Source organism: Pinus tabuliformis, chromosome 9 (genome assembly GCF_031772625.1).
Source record: "Pinus tabuliformis cultivar Carrire ecotype Pingquan chromosome 9, CPIR1, whole genome shotgun sequence".
Taxonomy (NCBI): domain Eukaryota; kingdom Viridiplantae; phylum Streptophyta; class Pinopsida; order Pinales; family Pinaceae; genus Pinus; species Pinus tabuliformis.
Genome location: NC_142307.1, coordinates 1,733,659,619 through 1,733,681,517, shown reverse-complemented (window position 1 = coordinate 1,733,681,517; position 21,899 = coordinate 1,733,659,619).

Here is a 21,899-nt window from a genome sequence, read left to right as displayed (position 1 = left end):
GACAAAATTTTTCCCTAAGAAACCATGTTCACAGTTGTAAACTATGTTCCGCCAAAGTATAAACCGCTATAGGAAACTACTTGCTATTTTCAGAGAAGGCGTCACAAAAGTGTTATAAAGATGACTTGAAACCCTGACTTTTTGAGGTTGAAGCTTCTTTTCTTTCTTTTAACAGGGATTATTGCATTGAGAGAGGTCAAAACCCAATGAATTGGCAGAAAAAATTATTTCCTTTTGATTAAAATCTATGAAATAACATTTTATCCAAGTAATCCCTTAAATTTTTTATGTGGGTTGAATATATGCATTCTCCAATTCAAGCTAGATAAACCATAGTCAAATCACCGTCACTAATTCTATATTTCATTATACTATGATTTTGTTATAAATTTTATTTAAGTTATATTGAGGGTTATAATTCTATTATGTAATTAATATTTTTCCATGATTTTTTGTCTTTAAGTTGTTCTCGTAATATATGATTTTAAGTTCTTGAAAATGAAATATCGAAATTTTTCAATAATTTTAATTATTTTAAAAAATATATTTCATTAACATAATATATCAATTATGGTTAATTATTTTTTATAAATTTAATAAATTATAATTATAATAATTATAATTTAATTTATTTGATTGAATATATAAAAAGAATAGTCTATATTAATATAATAATTATTGCAATTAATTTGTTCAAGGGGGAAACTCAATTGGTAATCCAAGATATGTGAAATCATTGAAATTCGAGAGAGCTAGGTTCAAATCCCCCTATCATGACCCAAGATATTGGGAGGAAAACAGATCGTAGACCCCCAGAGGTTTATTGGTAGTTACGTGTCAGGCGGGTTACTAGATTCCTCTGGGTTACAAAAAAAAAATATTGTAATTAATTATTAGTTGAGTTTGGCTTGGATTGTTAGGAGGAATAATTATTATGTCCCACCTAGATTTGATTCCCCCATTTAACATGTAATGAATTCATATTTTTAATTTATGAATGATATGGCTAGGTGTAAATTACGACAATTATTTTAACCATTTATATTATTCTAACTTGATATTCAATTATTACCCTCCAACCTCTTCGCCGTCATCAATAATTGGAACAATCATTACTCTGGGTCCCTTGTGGGAAATCCCTGCTTAAAATGGATCTAGTCCTCCCTCCTGAAATATATGTTGGCAAATATGGCTTTCTAGAAATAGTGTCATTTTTAAGAATGTCTTCTTCACCTCTAGATTTATGGCCATGAAATCCCTCTCCCTCTATTTAGAATTCAATAAATCAAAGCTAAAGGAACAAGAATCATCTTTAGATGTTATAGGAAGGCGTTGGATAGATATTATCATTACACCTCAGTACCTTGTTCCCTTGTATGTTCAGGGTCGTTGTATAGCTAAAATGAATTGGAAACTTAGACTCCATGATAACATAATTGTAGAGTGGATTTTCCACCAAAAGAATAAGGTATTATTTTTTATGGGGCCTCTAAGATGAGTCATGGGGTGGCAGGAGGGGGAGGGATTCTTATGAATCGTAAAGGAATACAAGAAATTAAGTATGCTTTAGGGAATGGACATAAATAGGAAAACCTTGTAGATATGTATGGGTTATATTATGGCCTTTAGTTAGCCAAGTCACATAATGTCTCCTCAATAGTAATTACTGGTGATTTTCTCATGACCATCCAACACCTCCTCAAATAATCTAATCTAGGGAACAACCAACTCTTCCTCCTTTGCAGAATCAAACCCATGTTGGAGGCCTTCTCCTTGAAATCTTATTTTCACATCCTCAAAGGACATAATAAGGATGAAGACATACAAGCATCATATATCGACTCCCTTAAAGGGGTATCTAAATTTTAACATTGTAGATGGATTCAGAGACTCCTTGTCTCTAAATTTTAACAATGTACAAATCCATCTACAATGTTATCACTTAGTGAAATATAATTACTTCAGTACCAAAATTGTAATTTTCCATTTCCAGTGTCATAATTAAAAATGACTATCATAATGATTAATTCATACTCTTGTTGTACTTGTTATTTGGTCATATTCTTATTCTTGGACTATAGTAGTCATTTACATTAATAATTTTTATTTTGTCACTTATTATCTAGTCATATATTTTATTCATAGACTAAATTAGTCATTTAAGTTAGTTTCTTTTATTTGGGTCATCTATTATCTAGTCATATGTTTTATCCCTAGACTATATTGGTCATTAAAGTTAGTCATTTTTCGTTGCGACACTCAAAATTTCTCAAATTTAGTAGTAATTTACTTGAAATAATTGTGGTGACTAAATTTTGTCACGTAGTCACTAATATCTCATTTTCTATTAGTGATTGAACCAGCCCCTCCTCCCCTGCCACCATCTCATTCAATCTTATTAAACTTGTTTCCTACCTGGGATTATCATCTCTCTCACATTTTATGAAAAAATAGAGAGATTCATTCACGGAATAAGGGAACGACCAATGAGATAAACTTCTTAGTGATTAACAAGGAAGAAGCCCCCTTCTTAAGAGAGTGCTCCTCCTTAAAATATATAACATTATTTGTAGAGCTTATAGATCTCATAGGACTCTCCATAAGAATTAGAGTTGAGGTCCTCTTGTTCTTATTAAATTTTGATTTTGAGTTTCTAGCCCTCATCTATCTCCATACTATGAATTATAACACTACCAGTAACTCAAGTTGTCTATATGGCTTGGTTGTAAGGGTTGACTAGAGGCCCACTAGGGATACTGGAAACAATATGTTGTATCAGACACACAACACATGTTTTAGCCATCTATTCCACTACCACATATGGATTTGAAGAAAATATAGAGGTCAAAGAAGGAATATTCCCTAGCACATGAACAAAGTTAGCTTCCTTTGCAACAAGTATTAATCTAATTGAATAACCTTTCTTGTGAGTTTGAGGCAAAGATACTAAAGAACCTACACCTCTTGATTATTTAGGAGTGCCTAGAGAGGCCTTCATATGGGGACAGTCATGGATGAGATGATGCTATGCATGACAAGAAAAATTGAAATAAAATACCTTCTAGTGATGTACTGCATTTTTAGTCATGACTAAAATAAATGGAGGCAACATTTCTTCAAATCAAACTGTAGAGAGTCTCTTAGATACGGGTGCAAATTATTATATATACCATATAGGGTCAAAACATTTCCAAACTTGTGAGAAAAAAACTCAACATAGGTCCTCAAATATACAAGAAGTGAAGAAAACGCAAGACATAAAGGGTATTTGGCTTTATCCTTATCATTTGGCCTAAAATCAACTCTATGTGATTGTAAATAAACCAACAAACCAACAATATGTTAGGTACCATACTAAATGACATGTAAGGTTGTTGATTCTATGTTGTATAGAACATAAACATATACATACCATGAACCCTAGTAGGAATTTAGAGAAATGATGTCTACCTCTTAGCTCAAGAAAAACCATTTTTTGAATGTTTTCTCATCTACCATGCAATGAAGGAAATATAAAATCACCCCATGATGCTCAATATTTTGTCCGCCTTCTATATATTCCCTATTAATTGCCTAAAAGATGTTGAAATATTTAGCATAATGATTGGATTGTAGGGTACACATCTCCATTTTATCAATTGATTTATAAATAGATTTCCTTGATAGAGGAACCTCACCATGTGTGATTAATAGTTTCCTATCAATCCTGAGAGTGTCCCACTAAGCATGAATAATTTCTATAATTAGATCGTTGACACAAAGGATGAATCTCCAAATTCAATTTATCCACCATACTGTGTGAGTTGAGAAAGAGAAATCAAGTCCTCATTTGCAGAAATAATTTGATTCATAGTAGCAAGAAACTTCTCTTGAAAAGAAATGGCCACACTTTGATATTGCTCTAAATATTGGTAGACTTACAAAGGAACAAAAATGAGGAGATCAACAAGGTTGTTCTCTTGATCAAATACTGTTGGACTCATTTTCTCAAAAAAATCTTGGATCAATGAGGCCAGCCATGACCAGCCTCAAAGAAGGGCAGTGGATGACAACTTTTTTGTAAGAATGCACAACTCCAATACTCAGATGGATGTAATAACATATAAGGAGTATGGAAGACAATTGAATTTGATTTTAACTATAGATATGGATTCAAATTTGAATTAGCTCATAGTTGTAGTGTTAGATTAGTTAGGACAAAGTTTATACACTGACAAAGTCAATTTGATACATTCATTAACAAGTGTACTATTAATGGTTTAAGGGCTCAATATTTTTTTAACCGATATCTTTTCACATGATATTTTTATGTCATGTAGCCTCTTTAAAGGAAACGATGAATCCATTGTGAAATTACTTTGGGACAAACAATAAGAGATTTATTATTCGGAGTTGGTCTTCCTGCAAGGATTTTTAGGATAATTTATGGCATCTTTGTGTTCCTTCCTTTATGTGTTGCAATTAAGTTTTTAATTATATGTATTTTTATAATAGCGGTATCAAAGTTAAGGGAAGAAAACTCTATGTGCTAGAGGTTGTGATGTTGTACATGGGTTGAGGAGATATGTGTATAAGATATAGTTTTTTCCAAGGAAAGTCAAGATACACTAAGGAGAATATGTAGTCATATGCATTGAGATATCCAACGTAACCATAAAATATGTTGAAAGGGTTTTCGTCAAAAGTGGGGGAAACTTGCATCGATTGACGTACAAGACTCATGGTGAGTGCAACAGTGAGAAATATAGAGTTGAGATGAAGGCTAGGTCGAGGTGAGATTCTAGAGTGTTTCGTCCAAGTTGTAAATTATAAGCAAGATGTATTCATCCAAGTTGTTGTATGGATTTTTATTTAGGCATAAATGTTGTAGTGTAAAGCATGATGTAATCCCTATCATGTTGTTGTAGTGGCTGCAACACCCTAAAAATTTTGGCTTGCACTCAAATTTTGAAGCCTTCCTTGGTCTTTCCCTTGATTTTTGCAAACACTTAACCTCGTTCCATGAGCTTTCCTAAAGTCCTTTGACCCCTTTTGCTTGTTGGATGAAATATCATCTTTTTACATGTTTGATTATTTTTCCATGCTTGTGGACCTTTTATGGTGGTTTTGAAGGTTGGTATTTGTGTATACGAGTTTTCCTAACTATGTAAACACCTGTCGCACTCATACACAAAGTTTTAGGCACTGTCGCACAAGTTCCATCACAGTTGTCCGAAAGTCTATCTCAAGTCTCACACTTGTCGCTTCTTGTTCTGAGATAGTCACACAGAGGGAGATTTTTTCTTATTTCTCTAGTGGTCTATGTTGTCATGTCATCAAATTATGCTAAGTGTGTGATCACAATTTCAGGCTCATCATAAGTCTATCCTCCCGTCGCACTTCACTACTTTCCAAAAATCTTCCCGATCAGGTAACTTAGCTGAACTAGACCTGACTAAACTGCACACTATGCAGTCTCAACCCTCAATTTTGTGACCTTGCTTCCAAGAATTGTTTAGTGTGTAGTCACTATTCTCTACGGTAGTTCCACTACACAATTCCAGAGCCTAGCAACCTCCCTTGACCTGTAGAATTGCACAACAGTTCCTCCTACTCATACTTGAACTCGGAACTTTGCACTTTCAGTCCTCAATATTTTCCCCTTACTTGTTGATTCCCATAATGCAAATAGAACCTAGCACCCATTGGCCTCTAAAACTGTGCAAAGGTGTCCCACAGTATCCTCCCTTAGTTGGAGCACTTTGACCTCAAGAACTACACAAATTTGTCCTTCAGGTCTCTCTATTCGCCAATTCCCCTTCCCTTTGAAGACTATGCAAATATGTCTCCTAGCGTTCCATCCCACATCAACCATTATCTACCTAAACTGCGTAATCATGACTTCTAGTGGCCACTGTGCAATTTTTCTCCTCAGTAAGGACTGTGCCCAAAAGTTTCTCAATCAAGCCTAAGCTGCGCTTTGCACAGTCTCAGTGATAAACTCCTCTCCCTATCACCAGGAACTGCATAATGCGCAACTACTATGCCCTCTCTCCTATCCTGTCACTAGTCCTGGGCTCAATTCATGGATCATAATGCATCATCTTAGACTAGGGAGTTTTCAGATTGATGTTGTCCCGTCATGAGTGAATTGCAAGAACAAGTATATTGTCGAATCATGGCAAGATCATGAAGAAGGAGAAGAAGGAGGAAGCATGCCTGAAAACTCACCTGTAGTTGGATGGATCAATGAACCTACCAAGAGTAATAAAAAGGAATACAAGTGTGCAACCACCTTCCAAGACTGAAGATCATTGAAGACCCGCATCATTAAGCTATGCAGAGGAGAAGAGAGAGCATATCTAAGGACACATCCATCACTCTGCAGCAATAGCGGCTTGACATCGCCACATCATCAAGCCATTCAATTTGAGCAGTTTCATGTCATCAGTTGTCATATTCCACATCACTATTGTGCACCATGTACTTTGTAAATCAAATGTATTGTAAAGTGGAAGTCCAATGGACACACATGAGTATGAAGAGTCATGTAAAGTTGAAAAGTCATAGGAAGTTGAACAGTCATGAGGGTAGTCAAGAAATCACAAGTAGTAAGCATCACCCCTTAGTTATATATACCACCTCATTGTATGAGCAATGGAATTTTCACCTTGGCTCCACCAGCAAGGCATTGGAGAGATCAACTAGTTCTTTGAGGACCAAGGAGTGGACAATGTCCCACTACTGAGGCTAGTGATGTTCAATGTAAATATGTGTCTCAGAACTTTTTCTTAATTACAAAAGCCTTTTAAGGCCAACATGTTCTTCATGCATGACTTACGAATGTTTGTAAGACCATTCTATGAACATTTGTATTTCATATTTGCTTTCATATGTACTAAGATAGTTGAAGTATTTCAATTATTTTAGTGCTTATCTTGGTGGGAATGTGTTGTAATGGTTGCCATTACTATCTCATCTTGTTGGGTGTGTAGCCTGATTATCTTTTGTATTCAAAGGTTTCAGCCGAATGTATACCCCGGGAAGACTGTACACCCCTCCACGCGGGGGGGTGCGGTGGGGACTGTAAAAGTCTAGTAATTTCTAGTCAATCTGGGCCGTTCATTAAGCGGATGATCTGACGGTAGAAGTTATGTTTAATTTAGGGTTTTCTGCCCTAGAAGGAAACCCCTCACTATATATGAGGGAATTGTATTGCGTATATATATATTTGGATTCTGAGTGAGGAAGAGAGAGGAGATTGAGAGCAAAGAGGGTGTTACAGCGGATCTGTTGTAGGTTGTACCTCTTCATTTTGTTGGATAATATAAAAGGAAGGACTAGTTTTTTCTCCGTGGACATAGCCCAAACTGGGTGAACCACATATATCTATGTCTCTCTTGTTTTATGTGTTTATATTTCTACAATATTTTATGTGTTCCATTGCTCTGTAATATATAATGTTCTAACAACTGGTATTAGAGCTAAAGGTCTATTTGGCTAACAAACTACGACAGAAGGGTTCCTAGTTTGAGTGGGAGCAATAGCAGAAGATGGTAGGTTTAGGGTCAAAAAATTCAACAGCCAAAACTACCAGCTGTGGAAGATGCGGATAGAAGATTATCTATATCAGAGAGATTTGTACCTACCATTGAGCGGAAAGACAAAGAAGCCGACGAGTCTGATAGACATAGAATGGGACATTTTGGACAAAATGGCACTTGGAACAATACGGTTGTGCCTAGCGGCGTCTATAGCATTTAATATTTCAAAGGAAACGATAACACAGGGTTTAATGTCGGCATTGGCCAAACTGTATGAAAAACCCTCGACCTCAAATGAGGTATTTCTTATGAAGCATTTATTTAATATGAAGATGTCAGAAGGTGGATCTATTGTAGATCATTTAAATGATTTTAATACAGTTACAAGTCAGTTAAGTTCTGTAGGGGTGAATTTTGATGATGAAGTTAGGGCTCTGTTATTTCTATGATCATTGCCAAAAAGTTGGAATGGTTTAGTTATGGCCGTTAGTAACTCTGTCTCTGGATCTAGTACCTTAAAGTTTGATGATGTTGTTGGTGCAATCCTTAGCGAGGAAATGTGACGGAAAAGCTCCGGTGAGATATCAGGTAATGCTTTGACTACAAAGACTAGGGGAAGAAAAATGGAAAGAGGAAAGAGCCCAAGATATCGCAGTAAGTCAAGAAAAGGCAGATCCAAGTCAAGATCGGGAATAGTGTGCTAGAAATGTGGGAAGAAAGGATGCCTGAAGAAAGACTGCAAGTCTCGGAAGGGAAAAGAAGAAGTTGCGCACCAAGAAACTAATCATGAAGTGAATGTAACAGGTGATGTGTTGCAAGATGCTTTGATTCTTTCATTAGAAAATATTATTAATGCTTGGGTGATAGATTCAGGGGCCTCATTCCATACCACACCTGATAAGAAACATTTTCATGATTATGTTTAAGGAGATTTTGGACAACTTCGATTGGGTGATGATAAACCTTGTAAAATCATTGGAATGGGTACAGTTTTCATAAAACAGCAAAATCGAAATCAGTGGCTATTGAAGAAGGTAAGGTATGTTCCAGATCTAAAGAAAAATCTAATTTCAATAGGGTAGTTGGGAGGTGAAGGTTGCGTAACTACTTTCACAGATAAAACCTGGAAGGTCACTTAAGTATCCCTGGTAATAGCGAAAGGAGAAAAGGTTGGTACATTGTATTTATGCAATGGTATTTCTAATTCTGTTAATGCTTTAACCTCTACAAGAGAAGATACGACATTGTGGCATCATAGGCTCTAGCACATGAGTGAGAAGGGGATGCAGATTCTTCACTCAAGAAATTTGTTACCAGATTTGAAGCATGTTGATTTAAAAATCTATGAGAATTGTGTTTATGGAAAACATAAGAGATTCAAATTCCTTAGAGTTGGGAAAGAAAATAAAAGCAAAAAATTAGATCTTGTGCATACAGATGTATGGGTACCTGCTCAGGTATCATCTCTTGGTGGCTCTCGTTATTATGTTACTTTTATTGATGATGCAACCAGAAAAACCTGGATTTATTGTATTCGAAATAAATCTGATGTATTTGATACTTTCAAGAAATGGAAAGCTTTTGTTGAAAATGAGATAGGGAAAAGGTTAAAGTGTCTCAGATCAGATAATGGAGATGAATATTGCAGCAAAGATTTTGATAGGTACTATTCAGAGTATGGAATCCGCAGAGAGAAGACAGTTCTAGGAACACCACAAGAAAATGGTGTGTCAGAAAGGATGAACAGGATAATCATGGAGCGTGCAAGGTGCATAAGATTGCATGCAGGATTGCCTTTACAATTTTGGGCAGATGCTATAGATACTGTTGTTTATCTAATAAACAGAGGGCCTTCAAGTTCCTTGGATGGTGGTATTCCAGAGGAGGCATGGACAGGTAAAAAGGTAAACTACTCATTTTTAAAGACTTTTGGTTGTGAATCCTTTGTCCACATTAACAAAGAAAATAGAACAAATCTTGAGGCAAAATCAAAGAAATATACCTTTACTGGATATGGTGTTAATGATTTTGGTTATCGCTTATATGATTATGAAAATCACAAAATCATTAGGAGCAGAGATGTAATATTCAATGAAAAGGTCTTGTATAAGGATCAGTTACAGGAAAAGAAATAAGAAAAAGAAAATAGAGAATACACAGTGATTGACGATATCACAGGAAAAGTGATGGTGCCTAAAAATCATAATGATCAATAGCCAGAACAACAACCACAACAGCAACAAGCACATCAAACACCTGAAAGTGGTGTTAGAAGATCTACTAGGATAAGTAGACCCTCCAAACGATACTCTCCTTCATTATTTTATGTATTGTTGACTGATTTTGGTGAACCAAAATGTTATGAAGAAGCAGTGCAGGTAGAAACTAGGAAGAAGTGGGAGCAAGCCATGAAAGAAGAGATGGACTTAGTCATGTTACCTGCAAGAAAAACATCATTGCATAATAAATGGGTTTACAGGCTGAAGGAAGAAGATGGAGGAAAATAGAGGTACCAAGCTAGACTTGTGGTGAAGGGGTTTTCACAAAAGAAAGGTATTGATTTTGATGAAATATTTTCTCCTGTTGTTAAAATGACTTCAATCAGAACTATTTTATTTCTAGTAGCAGTTGAAGATTTGCATCTTGAGCAGTTAGATGTAAAGACAACCTTTCTCCATGGGGATTCAGAGGAAGAGATATATATGCAACAGCCACAAGGATATGAGCTAAAAGGGAAGGAGAAACTAGTGTGCAGGTTGAAGAAGAGCTTGTATGGCTTAAAATAGGCTCCAAGGTAGTGGTATCTAAAATTTGACAGGTTTATGTCTGAACAAGGTTATACTAGATGTCACTTCAATAATTGTGTTTATTTCAAAAGGCAAAATGATTGCAGCTATATTATATTGTTACTGTTTGTAGATGACATGCTTGTTGCAGGTTCTAACATGTAAGAAATAAATTTGCTCAAAAGGAAATTGGCAAACTCATTTGCAATGAAGGATTTGGGTGATGCAAAACAAATCCTTGGTATGAGAATAACTAGAGACAGGAAGAATCACAAATTAACATTGTCTCAAAGCGAGTACATAGAAAAGGTGTTGAAAAGGTTTAATATGCAGAATGAAAAACCAGTTAGTATACCTATGGATAGCAATTTCAAATTAAGTAAGGAGGCTTGTCCCAAGACTCAGGAAGAAATGGCTCATATGTCTAAAATTCCATATGCATCAGCAGTTGGAAGCTTAATGTATGCAATGGTATGCACAAGGCCTGATATTCCACATGCAGTGGGAGTTGTAAGCAGGTACATGAACAATCCAGGAAAAGAACATTGGATGGCATTGAAGTGGATTTTAAGGTATTTGAGAGGTACCACAAATCAAGCATTATGCTTTGGAGGTTCAAACATTTCTTTACAAGGATATGTTGATGCAGATATGGTAGGCGATAGAGATAATAGGAGAAGCACAACAAGGTATGTGTTTACTGTATGTGGAACAGCTGTCAGTTGGGTTTCAAAAATCCAAAGTGTTTCTGCACTTTCAACAACAGAAGCAGAGTATGTTGCTCCTACAGAGGCTAGTAAAGAAATGATTTGGTTACAAAGGTTTATGGATCAATTGGGCAAGAAGAAAGAGTTGGGCAGGTTATACAGTGATAGCCAGAGTGCCATACATCTTGTAAAGAACTATGCATTTCATTCCAAGACTAAACATATACAGGTCAAGTACCATTTCATACGGTCAGCATTGGAAGATGGACAGTTGAAGCTGGAAAAGATACACACTAGCCAGAATCCTGCAGATATGTTGACAAAAGTTGTAACCATGGACAAACTGAGAATCTGCTCAATTTCAATTGGTCTTCAAGTATGATGAAGAAGATGAGAAACAGACAGGTCCAAAGTGGAGTTATTGTCTAGCAAATGAAGCAGCGGTGGAGTTGCTATAATCAGTCTCCAAGTTGGAGATTGTTGGGTGTGGAGCCTGATTATCTTCTATATTCAAAGGTTTCAGGCAGATGTATAACCCAGGAAGACTGTACACCCCACCACATGGGGGGGTGGGGGGGGGGGGGGACTTGTCACCCCCATGGGAGTCCGAAGGGTTGGGAGGTTTGGGGGTCAGTTGTCCCCCGACGGGGGTTCAGGGGCAGCACCCTCGAAGCTAAAAATAGATGTAAAATTTCCTTGTAAAGGTCTAGTAATTTCCAGTCAATCTGGGTCGTTCATTAGGCGGATGATATGATAGTAGAAGTTATGTTTAATTTAGGTTTTTTTCCCTAGAAGGCAACCCCTCACTATATATGAGGGAATTGTATTGCGTATATCTATATATATATATATATATATATATATATATATATATATATATATATATATATATATCTGTATTCTGAGTGAGGAAGATAGAGGAGATTGAGAGCGAAGAGGGTGTTACAGTGGATCTGTCGTATGTTGTATCTCTTCAGTTTGTTGGATAATATAAAAGGAACGACTAGTTGTTTCTCTGTGGATGTAGCCTAAACTGGGTGAGCCACGTATATCTATGTCTCTCTTGTTTTATGCATTTTCTGTGTTTATATTTTTGCAATATTTTATGTGTTCCATTGCTCTGTAATATATAATTTTCTAACACATCCGTGTGGACTATTCCATGGGATACTAGACAAACCTTTCTTTTCATATCGGTTATAATGATTGTGACATCCACAGTGGACTATTCCGCTGGATGTTAGATGAATCTTCCCAGGTTCATTGGTTGTATCTATTATCATAACCGTTGTGTACTATTCTGCTAGATGTTGGATAAGACTTTCTCGTTCATGTGCATCCCTTCCTTGGTGGTACTATTAACTCTCACTTAAAGGCATACTGTTCTCCCCCTTTTGCAGTAAGAGAACCTAGACACACTTGCGATTCACACTCATGAGGCACACTCACCTTGCTTTTCGAAGATACAATTGAATTAATCTCTTATGATGACAGTTAGAGCCAAGGAAAATCTTTAAGTCTTTGGCAACCAAGCTTTTGTACTAGATGGGAGTCCTACACATAACAATGTGAGGTTTGATTGGGATTTCATATCGAGGAGATCCCTTGAATAGTGGCAGGTCCAACAACGTCAACATTTCTAGCGTTAGAAGGAGGGCCATCATTATTTTATGGCTGATTTTCCCACCGACCCCATTAATCCATCTTCTGGTTAACGTAGTAATGTTCAATGCCTCTCCCATAATTGTAATTCTGAAGTTGGTAACTTTAGCCGCACAGACCTGAACGTGATATCTTATACCATCAGCTTTGGTTTGTTCGCCCCATCACCCATTAATTTTAAAAAGTTGATGGACTAATACTGGGAGTAATCACTCTTTCATATTCTTGAAAGAATAACAAGACCACCCCCACAGGAGTAGTGTTCTTGTTTGTTGAACAAGAAATTATCACCACTCTTGAAGAACTAGTAGAAGCCGTGGAAAGGGAGTAGGAACCTCCAATATTTCAAAGAGGAAAAGGAGGAAACCCTCTACTCTCGGGTCCAAATTCTGATGGGGGTGGTGAAGAGGAAGGAAATGAAGAAGAAGAGTAGTAGGAACCATCATATTCATAAGGGGAAGAAGAGGACAACAAAGAAGAAGACATGACATAATAGAATATGGATTCGATGACTCAAGACCCATTGGCACTTCTGCGCATCCCGCACAAGTTTCTGAGACACACAGAGAAGTTCTTGATGAAATATGACCCTGACAAGACAGTGAAGGTTGAAGATCACTTAGACAACTTTTACCTACATCTTCAAACACTTGTGGTACATTACGATGATGTTGCATGCAAACTTTTTTTTTTTATGTACGTTGGATTGTAGAGCAGTTGCATGGTGCCACAACCTTGTGTGGAGTGATAAAAGGGTGTCTTTTAAACTCCTTATTACCTCACATTAATTGTCAACCCAGGGACGACTTTTTATTTCAAGAGTGTACTCCGTCTGAGGCGGCTATTTACTTAAGCGTAATGTTTTGCAGTATAGTGCTTAAAACCCAAAAGTAAATGAAAGCTGGAAACAAAATCTAATTGGAACAGCAAGAAACTGAAATGTTCTAAACCAAATCATTCATTCAAACAACCATCAATCGAGGATATAGTAGCAATAACTCATTCCTCTGGAAATTGATGCAAAGGAAATTAGAGCATGGACCAAAGATCTGGGAGCTAAGCAGCGACTTGCTGACTCACTACAGCTTTAAACCTTCTCTCACACCAAAGCAGCAAATGCAAGTAAATGGAACAGCAGAAAGTAAAATGGAATAGCAAAAGGAAATAGAACAACAGTAAATAGAACAACAGTAAATGAAACAACAATCAAAAAGAACTAAATCTCGCGAGTTAGAACTGAACTCTCATTCTGCAATCAAACAACAATCGTCAAAAGAAATTCCAATGAACCTTATTTTATGAGGAGATATTCACAAATGAATTATGGAACAACATTTATCATATATACACAACACACTTATTATAGCAATCTGAGGTTTCCAAAGAACATGACTTTTGTTTCCAAATGAAATAATATTACTTTCGGGTTCCCACGAACAAGAGTTCAAATGAATCCAATAGCAATATTTAATATGAAAGCTCTGTAACAGAAACAATTGGCTTAAATAGTGAACATGCAATCAACTCCGAAGAGGTTCATTTACACGATACAAAGTTACTTACATAAATCTCCTGAATGAAACCATTAATGAAGTAGTCATAACAGAGCATAGAACAGCATATGACAAACACGTCAGATTACCAGATTATACAGACAATCCACACAGAAACGAAATTATAATGATACAAAAGCAATTATAAAGATATGATACACAACAGCAGCAGCGTACTCCACCAGAGGCTGGGCCCTTAGCCGCCAGCGGACGCTGCTGGGTTACTTCAGAAGGAAAAGAGTGAACAGCAACGCCCAAATTATGTATTAATCATTAAATAGTGAAATCATTACAATAGTTGAAGCTTTGAGACTTACAGCATAAAACAATCCTTCCTTCCTCCTATCCTATCATGAATCCTTGCTTCCGAATCTCTAATTCAAATTATCAATTCGCCATCATTCGAATCCCCAAACTCATCCTGAAGTCTCCCCCTCTCTGATCTTTGTTTTCATTTAAATAGAGAAAGATCAGAGAGCAGTTATAACATAGATAATTACAACATGATTTCTTTTACAAATTTGGGTTGACTCTAACCAGATGATCAACAAGAAAATATATTTCCTTTCATCTCTCAACAAAATCAAGACGAATTTGGGTTTGCAGCTGAGATTTGGAGGAAGGGCGCAACAGCAAATCTGATAAACTCATGCTCAAAGAACCCTACGTTTCTCTTCGAACAAGCCGAATTTGGGCAAACCGTTTTGGGATAAAGTTAATTGGGCCCGTTCTGGACAAAACCCATGTTCCGGATTTCTCAAATTCGTCTTCATTTGCTCAGAATATCAACCGCAAAATTGTCACTCCTTAAACCAGCGAATTTCTGAGTTGGCAGATTTAAAAATCAAATCTTCAATCTGGAAGTTACCTTGGAGGCTAAAAATGGTGAATAATGTTATAACCAACTTATTAGAACTATCATTGATAAAATAATGCATAATCATCAATTTATTGGAAATAAAGGAGAATAAATAATATTCATCCATGAGAGCATAAATCATTTATAAAATGGATTTAAATGATAAATTATAACAAATGATATGATGAAGAATAGTGGAAATGGGTGGGATAAGTGTTCAAAAGTGATAATAATAATGGCATATTAATGACCCAACACCTTGCTCCAAACTCCATGTAGAATTGGAGAGTATTCAGAGGCATCTTTCTTGAAACATTTTCTAAACATAAGAACCCTGGAATGTTATTGAAGGAGTTAGGTAGTCTTAAGATGGAGTAGAAGGAAAAGTTTAAATATTTCAAATAAAGGTTCAATTTCATCTTCAACAAGTTTTCGGATGACACAAAGCCTCATGACTCCATCACCATCGACTACTCCACTTTTTTCTTGCCAACAAGTATTTCACAGTTTTTGAGGAAAACTCTGAGACCAACATTAATAGAAAACTATGAAGAGGGTATTTCCGTAGAGAAGGACCTACACACTATTGGAGTCATCACAGATGATGAACCCACAAAGGACTCCAAGGACATAGGTAAGAGGTCTCAGGCCTCTGTGAGCAAGGCTAAGGAAAAGGAACCAAATGATATTGAAATCCTTACTCATCTCATAAAGTCCTTGACCACCAAAATGACTGAGCTTAAACAAAGGACACACGAGACTATCATGAATAGTAGGCCCACCAAGTACATGATGAGAAGGAATGCAACTTCCAGTAGAAACAACAATCAGCTAGAAGCTCTAATGTGGTATTGAACGTTGAAAAAATTGGCACGGACTGATACTGCACATTTAATAATGAGTGTAATCCAGAAAATACGTGCCCATAGTGGAACCATCTCACAAGTAGAATAGCTACACAATTTGTGGACACATTCATGGTTGAGGAACATGTTGAGCCTGATGAAGAGGATGGAGAAGTTGTTGCAGCTGATGAAGCTCTAAGCATTGGGCATGCAGTAAACATGTATCATTGTGTTCTCACATCCCAGAAAAGTATGGTTGATAAGGAACTTCCGAGTGATGGTTCGTCCCTAAAGCAGAGTAACCGATACAACTTGAGAATTCAAGGGATGACCACTTTGACTGAGGTGTTGAAATAGAAATTCAGAGAAAAGTTATTAAGAAAACTAAGTCGTTTTTCCAACTCAACAAAAAAAACTTAAAACAAGTATGGGAAAATAGTTCCAACAAAAAGTGTTTCCGCTAGTAGGAAAGACAAAATCATTCCACTAGAAACCATAATCCCCATTACATCACCGGACACCTCAGTTAGTATTCCTGCAGTAGATTACAATATCATATTAGATATGAATAATTGTCATGCAAACATCTGTATGTTTGAACTTACCAAGGTCACGAGCCAATGGGACATCCTTCTACGGGCACTTGGAAAAACTTCTACCAGTAATTCTACCTCTTCAAACAAGGGATCTAGTAAGTCTCCTAATGCTCTCACATGTATACTCAATGCACTCTTCCTAGAGGAAAACACACTTTGATGACCTTTCTTGTTAATGTTTGTAATCTTCAACTTCAATGTACACAATTTCTTTCTTGATTCCGGTGCATCAGTAAATCTCATGCCGCTTTCCATGGCCGAGAATATCAATTTTCAATGGGACAAGAAAGATGCATAGATCATTCATCTAGATAGAACTTCTATCCTAGCAAGTGGTGAACTTAGGGATGTCATCATCTGATTATCAACTGATGGACGAGTTCATGAATGCATCAACATTGTAATTGTGGACATTCTGGAAGCATATGGAGTGTTACTGAGTAGAGACTAGCCAAGAAAGATGCAAGGATACTTTTCCATAAACTAGTCACACTTATGGCTTCTGTATAGAGGTAGGAACAATTAGATCCGGGTAGAGTAAGAGAGATACATGAATCACACAGTGACTCCCTTGAATGGGCATAATAAGCTATTGGCTTTTGCAGAACGTTTTTTTGGTAGTTTTTTTCTCGAAACATAGTTGGGGTGTTATCTTGCAGAGCCATCCCTAGTTCCACCAGACACATAGTTGGACCTCCTTCCACATCCAATGAGCGATAATGAACTTTGTACAGTTAGAAGTAGTAGTAGCAGTATTAGTACTAGTGTAGTAAGAAGTCCTTGTACATATGATATGTGGACAATGTACTTTGATGGATCCAAGACTCAGGAGGGCTCTGAAGATGGTTGTGTTTTAATAGACCCACCCCAGAGAAAGCACTTAATCTCTAGTTACTTGGAATTTGAGTGCATGAACAACACTACAGAGTATGAAGCACTCGCCTTGGGCTTCCAAAATGCCATTGACCTCAATGTTGTTGTCATGAAAGTGGCAGGTGACTCTGAAATAGCGGTGCGATAGGTACATAACATTATACATTATGTGTCACCTCATCTTAAGAGTTATCAAGAAATGGTATGGAGACTCATCTCTCACTTCCAAGATTTTAATATTATTTTAGTACCAAGAATGCGTAACATAGTTGTGGATGCATTAGCAAACACAGCGGCAAGGATATTACCTTTAAGGGAAGACTTTTCTATTGAAATTATGTATGAACCATCCATTTAAAATAACATAACTAACTTAATTGTTTTTTATGATGACCAACAGATACTGTACTTTATGGCCAACGTTGATGTATTCAAAGATGCAACGATTGATGAGGATGAGCATGAGCAGACACTGCAGGACACAACTAGCGTAGGTAAAGGAAACCTCATCCCTAAGGGTGTGATATCATTGGAAAATCTATATTATCTGTAGAACCACTTCCAAGGACCTTTGATTTCCAATACCCACAGTTCTACATTGTCGCATGAGAAAATCAACTTAGGAATTGAGAAACATCCAAAGTATGCTAATCTTGGCATTTTCTACACACCACAAGAGCAGAGAGCCTTCATCCGATTATTCAAGTAGTATTGTGATGTCTTCACATGGATGTACGATGATCTCAAGACATATGAAATATGAAAAATCTAGCATGTGATACCAATCAAGGAAGGTACCAAGCCATTCCAATAGAAATTAAGGACAAAGCCCCTCATGCAAAAGGAATTAAGAAAATTGTTGGATGCTCAGATCATTTACAAGGTGCGACATTCAACATGGGTACCAAACTTAGTCCCTGTGAGAAAGAAGTCTGAGGAGATCCGCCTGTGTGTAGATTTTCACAATCTCAATCGTGCCCTGGACAAGGACAATTACCTAGTGCCATCCATGGAGTAGATATTGCATACAATATCTGGGGCCAAATTTTTTTCTTTGTTGGATGGATTCTCAGGTTACAATGATTTTTTGGTAGTAGAGCTTGACAGATTGAAAACTACATTCCAAATAAAGTGGGGCACTTTCATATTTTGATGAATGTCGTTTGGGCTAGTTAATGATGGCATGACATTCCAATGTGCAATTGAAATCACCTTTTGTGGGCTTATTGGTTAGAGCGTAGTGGTGTACCTTGATGATGTGACAATATTTTCCAAACAGACGTCAAACGACTTGTGTCGTTTGAAGAACTTTTTTAGCGATGTTGTAAATACGAGATATCCTTGAACCCAAAGAACGGTGTCTTTGTAGTGTCTGAAGGTAATCTCCTAGGACACATCATTGTGAAAAGTGGGATTAAAGTGGACGCAAACAAGGTCAGCACCATCATGCAGATTTCCCACCTAGTGAACAAGAAAGCCATGTAATCTTTCTTTTGGAAGATCAACTTCCTCAAAAATTTCATCTCAACTATGATCAGATTGTTAAACCAATACAGGAGATGATCAAGAAAGATGTAGTCTATAAATGGGATAAAATGGAAAAGGACATGTTCACTCGTATCAATAAATCTATAGAAGAAGCACCCATGTTGTACAACCCAGACTTCAGCAAGGACTTCTTTCTCTACACTTTCGCTTCTGACACCTCTCTTGATGATGTGTTCAACCCCACCATGGAGAAACAAGCTTATGAAGTGTACAAGGTGGTAAAAAACTTCAGACCCTATCTGCGGAAAAACCATTGTATTATCTTTGTTCCACAACCAACATTCAGATCACTACTTGTCCAATAGGAGTTGGGTGAAAGAAGGGTGAACTAGATGACCAGATTACAAGAATGTGATCTTATCATCAAGCTAGTTCACACCATTAAGGGTCATGGTCTTTGCATGTTAGTAGCAGAAGAATTCAACACAAAAGAGGAAGAAGAAGAAATCCCATGATGGCAGCAAGAGATCAAGATGTATAACGTTGAGGGAGCCTCCCCCATTTTAGACATAAAATCTTGGTACTTGGATGTGCACCAATACCTTGAGCATAGCACCATGCACTTCCACTTCTCTATGTGGCAGAAGAGGGAACTCTGAACCAAAGCATTGCCATATCAATTAGTGCATGGGGTGTTGTTAACGACGCACCAGAATGTGTTGGCTTGATGGGCCCTGACCTAGGTTTAGTGTTAGTTAGCCAAGAAAATCCCTACAATATTGTCCCTTTCAGCATCATTCCAAGGAGCGCAGAACAAAGTCTCACCCTTAGCTCCTTCCTTCGCATAGATCGATAAGCATTTAGGGCTTATCGATGTGCTTTCTCTTTTGTCTCTTAGAATTCTCGTGAAGGTATACGATGGTCCTTCATTCAACCCTACCTAGTGGCTCAAGTACTTACATGCCTTTGGTACTGTGTTATTTTATAATTTCTTGAATTATCTTAAGTGTTCGTCGAATTTACCATGTTGTTAAGATTATCTTCATGTAAACATATATCATTATTTGCATTCATATAATAGATAGAAACATATACATTTGTTCATTAAATTAGCATTATAACATAAACCCAAAACTTAACATAACATAATCACATGCGACCCACAAAGGAAAAAGACAAAGTAATTTTAGAATACAACTCTTTATTTATGATTCAGATTTTCAATACAGACTCTATGTACCCTACGCACATAGTTGTAGGGGTCCGCGCACTTAGCTATAGACTTCTACCCTAGGCCTTTGTGCACTTAAATGTAGAGCCTCTTCATATGCTAAGACTCTCACTCTTATCTATTTACAGACTCATCAAGCACTTCTTAACTTACTTCTCCTTAGACTCCTTGAAGACATTGTTTTTATACAATCCCATGGTCTGCGGACAAAGGGAGGATCTCTAAAACCGACACAACCTATCTATACTAAGGGCAGAAAACCCTTTTTGACTCTTGATATCTTCGTGCTCCGCGACCAAAACATGTGGATACTTTACATTTCTTTATAAAAACTTCGGGCCTTCTACCCCAAAACTTGGGTTTTTTATTGCTCAAGTGTCTGGAGGCACATGATTCAGAAAAGGTGTTACGTAATCTCCACAACAGACCAGTTGGGGGACACTTCACAGGGAACACTACAATGCATAATGTCATGCAAACCAACTTCTACTAGCCTAAATTATTCAAGGATGCTCATGCCTATGCCCAGAAGTGTCTGGTCTATCAAAGGTGTGTCAGAAAATTTCATAGGTTAGCAGCACCACTGCATCCTCTTGTAGTAGAAGAACCTTTTCAATAGTGGGGCTTGGATATCATTAGGGAAATTTTCCCTCACTCAACGAAGCAACACCATTACATATTAACTGCTACATATTATTTCACATGGTGGAAAAAGGAAGTTCTTCTAAAAAAAGTGAATGATGAGGAAGTCATCATCTTTCTGCAACAAAATATCATCTCCAAGTTCAGCATTCCTACGTCAGATGTTTTTGACAATGAAAAATACTTTTCTTGTTAAAAAACTATGATTTTGCATTGGAAAATGGTATTATCTTAAAACATTATGCTAATTATTATCTGTAGGGAAATGGTATTGTTGAATCCATGAACAAGAACCTCATCTCTATCATAAAAATACCATATTCTCTTAACAACAAAACTTGCAGTGCGATTTGGTGAATGCCTTATGGGCTGACTGAGTAATGCATAAGCCTTCTCTGAACACCTCCCCTTACTTCCTATTGTATCATAAAGAAGCCATCCTTCCACCAATGATGTACTTTCCCACTCTCTAATTTTCCTAAGAATCCCAAGCCAAGCCATGTCTTTTATTTTATCATAGGATGGACACTTTGCACAAGCTATAGGAAGAAAGGTTGAAAGAAAAAGAAACATTTTCACTTCATCAAAGTCATATCAAGAGATGATTTGACATAAATTCTGTAGGGAAGGATACCTATAATGTGGGTGACATAGTCTTAAAGTGGGACAAAGCCCATGGGGACAAAGTCAAACATACAAAGGTTCAGCCCCTGTGGATTGGTCGTTACACAATCCACGAAAAGATTGGTCAACACATGTATCATCTTCACTCACTTTACAGGAAGGTTGACTCTCTCCCTATCAATGGTCAACACTTAAAGAAATATTTTCAATTTGATGTTTATGTTTTTGCTTAAGTTTTGTGTTCTTTGGTCGTGTAAATAAGTTTTGAACCTTACTGCGTTGTGGCTTCCAAGTGTGTGTGTGGATGAAGTTCAAAGAGTCTTGTTACATGATGCAGGAGCATGTGACTTAGAGGGAAAAAGTCTTCAAACATGTTCCAAAAATCCAAATAAATCTACAAGCAATGGAGTGGGGACCTTTAGCTAGTTATTTCCATGCTTTCCTAGTTTAGGATAAGAATAGAATTAAGAATAAATCCTACTAAAATCATTGCTTATGGATAAGCTGTAA